The 6,308-nt window shown below is 30.9% G+C and overlaps 1 long non-coding RNA gene across 1 annotated transcript; it reads right to left on the bottom strand.

The window, feature by feature from the left end:
• Window positions 1-2,907: 2,907 nt before the first annotated feature.
• LOC130512696 (uncharacterized) lies at window positions 2,908-4,117 on the bottom strand. Its single transcript, XR_008946269.1, has 5 exons — window positions 4,015-4,117; window positions 3,622-3,807; window positions 3,374-3,530; window positions 3,104-3,178; window positions 2,908-3,001 (listed from the first exon to the last, which is right to left on the bottom strand). It is a non-coding gene; the product is annotated as an uncharacterized LOC130512696 (long non-coding RNA).
• Between the last annotated feature and the right edge of the window lie 2,191 nt (window positions 4,118-6,308).

The raw sequence follows: 6,308 nt of genomic DNA, 5'->3' as shown, positions 1-6,308 counted from the left end.
AGCTTTAGGCCACAATTAGTTTAAGTATTTTTAGGGCCACAAACATTAATTCATGTATAAACTAAATACTAATTGATGATTCATTTTATATGTTACATGTGTTTGAAGACTTAGTTAGATAAACTATAAAGATTTTCAATCTTATATTCATTGTTATTCCTTTAAACTTCTAATAATTTATACATACCTTCTTAGTCTCTTTCTATAAAAAAAATCATTGCTGAGCTTATAATCGTGTTTTTACCTTTCCTAGTTATCAATATTTTTCAAAACTTATTATAATTAATATAAACCTGTAAATAATACAACAACTACAAACCTAATTTATTTCATAACAGATATTATGAATAAAACTAAATCCATTTTTCCTATGTAAAAAAAACATGATATATCATATTTGAAAGGGTTAAAAATATTTGTTGTTTAAAAATATACATAAAGGCCACAATTTTCTATAGTGCATTAGGCCTCCAAATATTTAACGACGGCACTGATTGCAAAGTTCTTAGAATGAAGTTTTTAGCGTAATATAAAAACCATCTCTTAAATTTTAATTAAGAAAAACTAAAAAAAGTTTCTTAAATATAACCGTCTCTTAACTTTTAACTAAATAAAATTAAGAAGCGTCTTTTAATTATTAAGAGATGCTTCTTAAACTTTCTTAGTTAAAAGTTAAGAGACAGTTTTTATATTAGGTTAAGAATCTCTCTAAAAACCCTGCAATAAAAATGATCTAATATGTACATATGCAAAACAAAACACCTTAGTCATAGAAGGAGCGAATATAATGAGAAAACCATGTTCTCTAAACAACCTTAAGTTTAAACAAAGTCAAAAATAGCTCTGATCCTATCTACAACAAATCCAATAGGTAATGTGTTGATAAACACCGATATGTGAAGCTCCTTGCTGTTGCTATTATTAGAGTTAGTCACATCACTGAAACCCTAGAAACTTCTTGTTGTTGTATTCAGTCATCAGCATGGGCGAACCTATGTTGAACAAGGTGGGGGCAGCTGCCACCATAAAAAACAACAAATACTTTTATTTGCCTAGGAAATATTGGAAGTTATGCAGCATAGTTGGTATATATCTTCACTATGCCCCCACTAAACCACCGATCACACTTCCATCTAACTCTTTTTTTACCTGTTATTTATTACTAGGTTCGTCTCCGCGCTACGCGCGGATTATCATACTATATTTTTCTAAATATATAAAAAGTTAATAATATTGTTTTATTGATTCGAGAAGATATCAAATTATTGAATTCTAATATTCTTCCAATAGATTGTTTTAATCAATTTATTTTCAATCTATTTTAATTTTATATTTATTTTATTAACGGGTTTTATGATTTATAATAAAGCTACTTTTACATTATGTGTTATTTTTAACTCTTGTATTTGTTTATATTATTTTCAGTTATTATTTATTGTTTATCGTGTATTATTATTTATTTCGTGGAGTATGTGAATTTAAGCTCTATTTGAATATCAACATTTATGCAGTTTATTGTAATAGGTATAACTCCAAACATGATTTTATGTGCCAAACATATTTTCATTTCAGTGTCTATATTTATATTATTATTTTGTATTTTAATAGAATTTTTAGTTAAAATGTTATTTTTAAATTGATTTGATTACTATGCATTTTGATTACTTGATAGTTGTTTACATATCGCTTTTACAATTTGTTTAATTGTATGTTAAATGGTCGTATTTTTGTGTATCCCTTCAAATGGTTATTAGTAGTACCAACTTTAGCTTTTTCTCTAAATGATAAAAATTCTACTTTGTATTTGTTTTACTGTAAAAATTAAAGAAGCCTGGTTCTCTTCAACGTATTATTCTTTTCAATGTAGCGAAGAACATGCACATATGGAAGAAAACTTGTCACTAAAATATCAACACACATTCATATTAATAGTAGTTTTTACGTGATTAGAAACTTATCATTAAGCTGTTTTGAAGGGATAAAGGTTTTTATAGATCAAATGAACATATGAGATTGATAAACTTAAATATAATAGTTGGTACTGCTAATTTAAACATGATGTCAATACTATATTAGATATAATCTACATAAAATATGACATGTATTAGTTTAGAGTGGCAATGCCAATTACTAATCCAAAAAAAAGAAAGACGAAATGAACACAATTTACCACAATTGTGTTTGACACATGAAATTTCTTTTACCACAATTTAAAGGGGAAAAAGTGAGAGTGAGAAAGATCTTGTGTAATCTTTTAGAGACAAAAATGTGTTTTTTCCATTAGTAGTTAATCTGCAGATCACTGAATGGTAAACACTTCCTTGCTCCAGGTTTTGAGAAAGCCACCTGCGTCTAAAATAGCAGACATAAATCTCGATTAAATGATCTGCAACCTGTTGGTTATTCCATTAACAGGGCTGATTCCCTACCATTGCCTCATTGAGGCCATTCAACAGAGTTGAATCCTTGTTCAAATTTGTACGACGGCTAAAGCCATTAGCTGATTCATATGACACCAAGTTCATCTGTTCACTCAGACACATGTGTAAAGTTTTACAATCCGACAAATCTAAACCACTTATAACAGAAAAGATTTAGAGTAACTCATACAAACATCTCACATTATCACCTTCTTTGACGCTCATTTTCCTCGGCGATTTGTGTTCACACCACAAGCATAAACCACGTGCTGGAACCTTTTGTCTGAATCCATATACCTGCCCAATAAAAAATTTACAACGACATTTAATATTTATTAGTGACACTTGAGTAATCAGATTGTATAGATCTTGAAAATGATACTGCCTGAAATGGTACTGAAACGAAACTATTTTTATGTTGTGTTGTGGCATATAAAACATGAAAATGATGAGTAAAAAGATCACATGATGTACCTTCGGCCACATAATCCCTGCCATTGCTATAAAGACAGTCAAAATTGTATACCGTGGCAGATATAGCACTCCAGGTCGATAGGCATGGTGGCCAAGCATTTGAATATCTGCAAATTCAATTAGTCATACGGAAATGAGTACTTTGAGATTCTGAAACGGGTGAACATAGTCTCTGAACACTTTTGTAATATAAAAGGTCCTGAGAATACTTGACGTAGTGGTCTCCCTAGGAGCTCCGTTGGATTCAAAACATTGAGCTTAGAAGAGATCCGACATGTAGAGCACTACAATGAAACAATAAATTAGTTCATAGAGCACAAATATATTTTTTTGATGTAATAATGGCTGAAGCGAACTCGCACTAACAACATTCTCTCGTCAATTTCTTTTTTTCCTATAAAATTTTATCCCAACACTCTATTTGTTATGGTTTCTCCCACTTACAGGATACTGGATCAAATGAAGGAAAGAAGACTTACAGGATCAACTAAGATGTATGTTAGATGTTGTTTTACTTGAAGCTGAGGCACTCGTACAACTCATATCACTCATCTGGCTGATCTTGGCGTCAATAAGGTCCGAGAATCCAATCGCGGTTTTCTCTTTTACAAATCGGTAGTACACCTCTCTAAAACACTACATAAATCATCATTTTTACACACAAAAATGTCTTTCAAATCTTTACAAAATAGTCCAGATATGACAATGTGTTCAGCAGATAGCTAACCTCTCGAGAGAACAACATCAATTTTATTTGTAGAAGCTGTGAATTTTGTCTCTGTCCTTCTCTTTTGATCAGCCACACGGTACATCACCTTGCTGCTAGATGCAAAGAAGTATGTCAGAGTGTAGATGCTCCCACATTCATATCGGTTGACACGGCTTTGAGCGATGAACCCTGAGCGACAGTTCCCTAGAGATCAGAGCCAAAAAAATGATTCAGTTGAATATCTTTAATAAATATATGGAAGAAACTCCATACTTCTCAGTAAACATATGTCTTTAATTAAAATTGCTTTTGGGATGGCCATACCTATTCATCATCGAGAATGAATCAAAAACTTTTGACACATAGAATCAACTCCCAAACAAAAACGTTAAGGCTCAGTGAGAAATTTACCTCTAAAAATGCAGGATAAGCAGTGGTGGTTGCCTCCATTCTGCTGAATATTTTGTCAAAATGAACACATAAGCAATCGAAAGAAAATCATACAGTTCAGTATTGCTATTTGAGGGTTTTTGATTCAAGTAAAGAACCCAGGAAGCACCATATGGTTTAGCTGAGAACTTGAATTAATAGCCTCTAGCTCCATCTATTCAGATATCATAGACATATCAATTCCTCTTTCTTCAATTCCTCTGACCTATACAGAAGAAACTCCATACTTCTCAGTAAACAAAAAGCTCAAAACCAGAGCTTCTGACTCTAATCTATTTAATACATAGAAGCAGCAAGTACACGTAATTGTTGAAACTGAAGAAAAAAAACTGATGTCAGAATTTGTTTTGTCCCTTTTTGATTGTTTGATTGTTGATATACTTTTGCAGGATGACATTGTGGAGGAAGTCAATAAGCCAAACTTTGGATGAAAGCTGCTTTCAGTGATCAATTGTGCCAAGAATCAGCAAAAGTAGGAAAGAAAATCAATATTTTCTCACAATCCATCGAGATGCATACTGATGGAAAGACTCACCTTTGCAACGTCAAACTCGTGAATTTTGATGTCAATCGCACAGCCGCACAACCAACGATCCTCTATCTGCCTTTCTGATAAAAAAAAATTCAGAGGAGTTTTCGGGATTGAATGGAAGCAAGTAAATACAAAGTGGTTTATAAAGAAGGAGAAAGAGATCAGGTGAAACGAATCCACTAAAACTGTATTGAAGAACACATTGAGAACAAATGGACTCTGTAACTGAGTTTTGATGAAAAGAAAATATAGAAGACGAAGAAGTCGATGAGTAAGTCGTAGGGTTTCTTTGTTGACTGGTGACATGGCAGTAAAAAACGAAGAAAAGTAAATTGTGAGAAACTGATGTGAGCCAACACGGGCTAACGGGCTGCCAGAAACACCACGAAATCGAAGCCCAAACGGAATTTCGGTTCAAGCCCAGCAGAAGGAAGGAAGTGTCGAGTTGGATGTATGCTGAGCTCCCATTGGTTGGAATTAAATGAGTGACGTGGACACTCTATCTATGAAGCTTATTTACCTTTTAATATAGTATTGATTCCCTAATTTTCTATTTTGGCTCCTTCTTATGTTATTATATTTTTCTCCTTCTTTACCTTATATTTTCTCCTTTTTATATTTAGTTTTCTTTGTATCGTTTTTAGTTTAGTTTTATGATTTTCTTTTTTGGTCACCTATCATATTCTTTTTATTTTCCTTTTCTCTCACATTGCATTTTTTGTATTTTTATTCTTTAGTACTTTTCCGTTCAAAATCAACTTTGTATTAAAAAATTTCTTTACCATATCATAGAAGGTAATTTAGTAGTTTGATTCATCGATTATGTTCCTTTGTTTGTAAAAGGATTTATTGTATCATTTTATTAGTTTCTTTTTCTTTTGAAAAATATAAAAGTATATAATTATCAAATAGAAAAATATATATATAGATATATATTAATAATTATTTTTTTGCTCCCATTCGAAATATTTTCTAGATTCGCCACTGGTCATCAGTCATGTAATCACACCGATATTCAGTCATCGGTCATGTTGTTATTATTAGAGTTAATCACACCGATATATGAAGCTTCTTGCTGTTGTAATCAGTCATCAGCCATGTAAATTTTTATTTGACTCATCACTGAAACCTTGTTACGATTACGAGTATACGACAGTCGTATTAATCAAACTAGGATATTGGATATATATATATATATACATGATATTTTTCTTATGTTATATTATCATGATATTTGTTTTTATCTAATTAATGACAATTTATCAATAATTCATTTTCGAATGTCATTTCTTGTAGAGCATTGAGCAGATAGAATCACGATTAAAGTTATGTACTAGGTGTTTGCCCGCAATTTCGCGGAAAGTAATATTATATGAAGAAATGTGTATTTTATTTACAATATTAATTATTTAATAATAGTTAGAATTATTAAAATTTAACTTTTAACTTCATAGTTCGATAATCAAAAGTTTTTTATTTATTTTTTAGAAGAGCTGTGAGATTTAAAATAATTCAACAATATAAATCTAAATCACTATTAGTTTTTTACATGAAATCAATATTATAATTGGTTCAGGTAATTGACTGTATAATTAATTTTTATTTTATTTTAAATTGTGAAAAGTGTAAATGCTCTAATTTTCACAGGAAAAAAGAAAGTAATTTTTTATTTGTAGATCCAAGATGAGGATCATAGGTTTTTATAACTCTGACATCAAATTTG

The sequence above is a fragment of the Raphanus sativus genome, chromosome 5 (assembly GCF_000801105.2).
Source record: "Raphanus sativus cultivar WK10039 chromosome 5, ASM80110v3, whole genome shotgun sequence".
NCBI classification, from domain to species: Eukaryota; Viridiplantae; Streptophyta; class Magnoliopsida; order Brassicales; family Brassicaceae; genus Raphanus; species Raphanus sativus.
The sequence above is the reverse complement of the archived record's forward strand: the minus strand, read 5'-3'. Positions and strand labels throughout refer to the sequence as shown.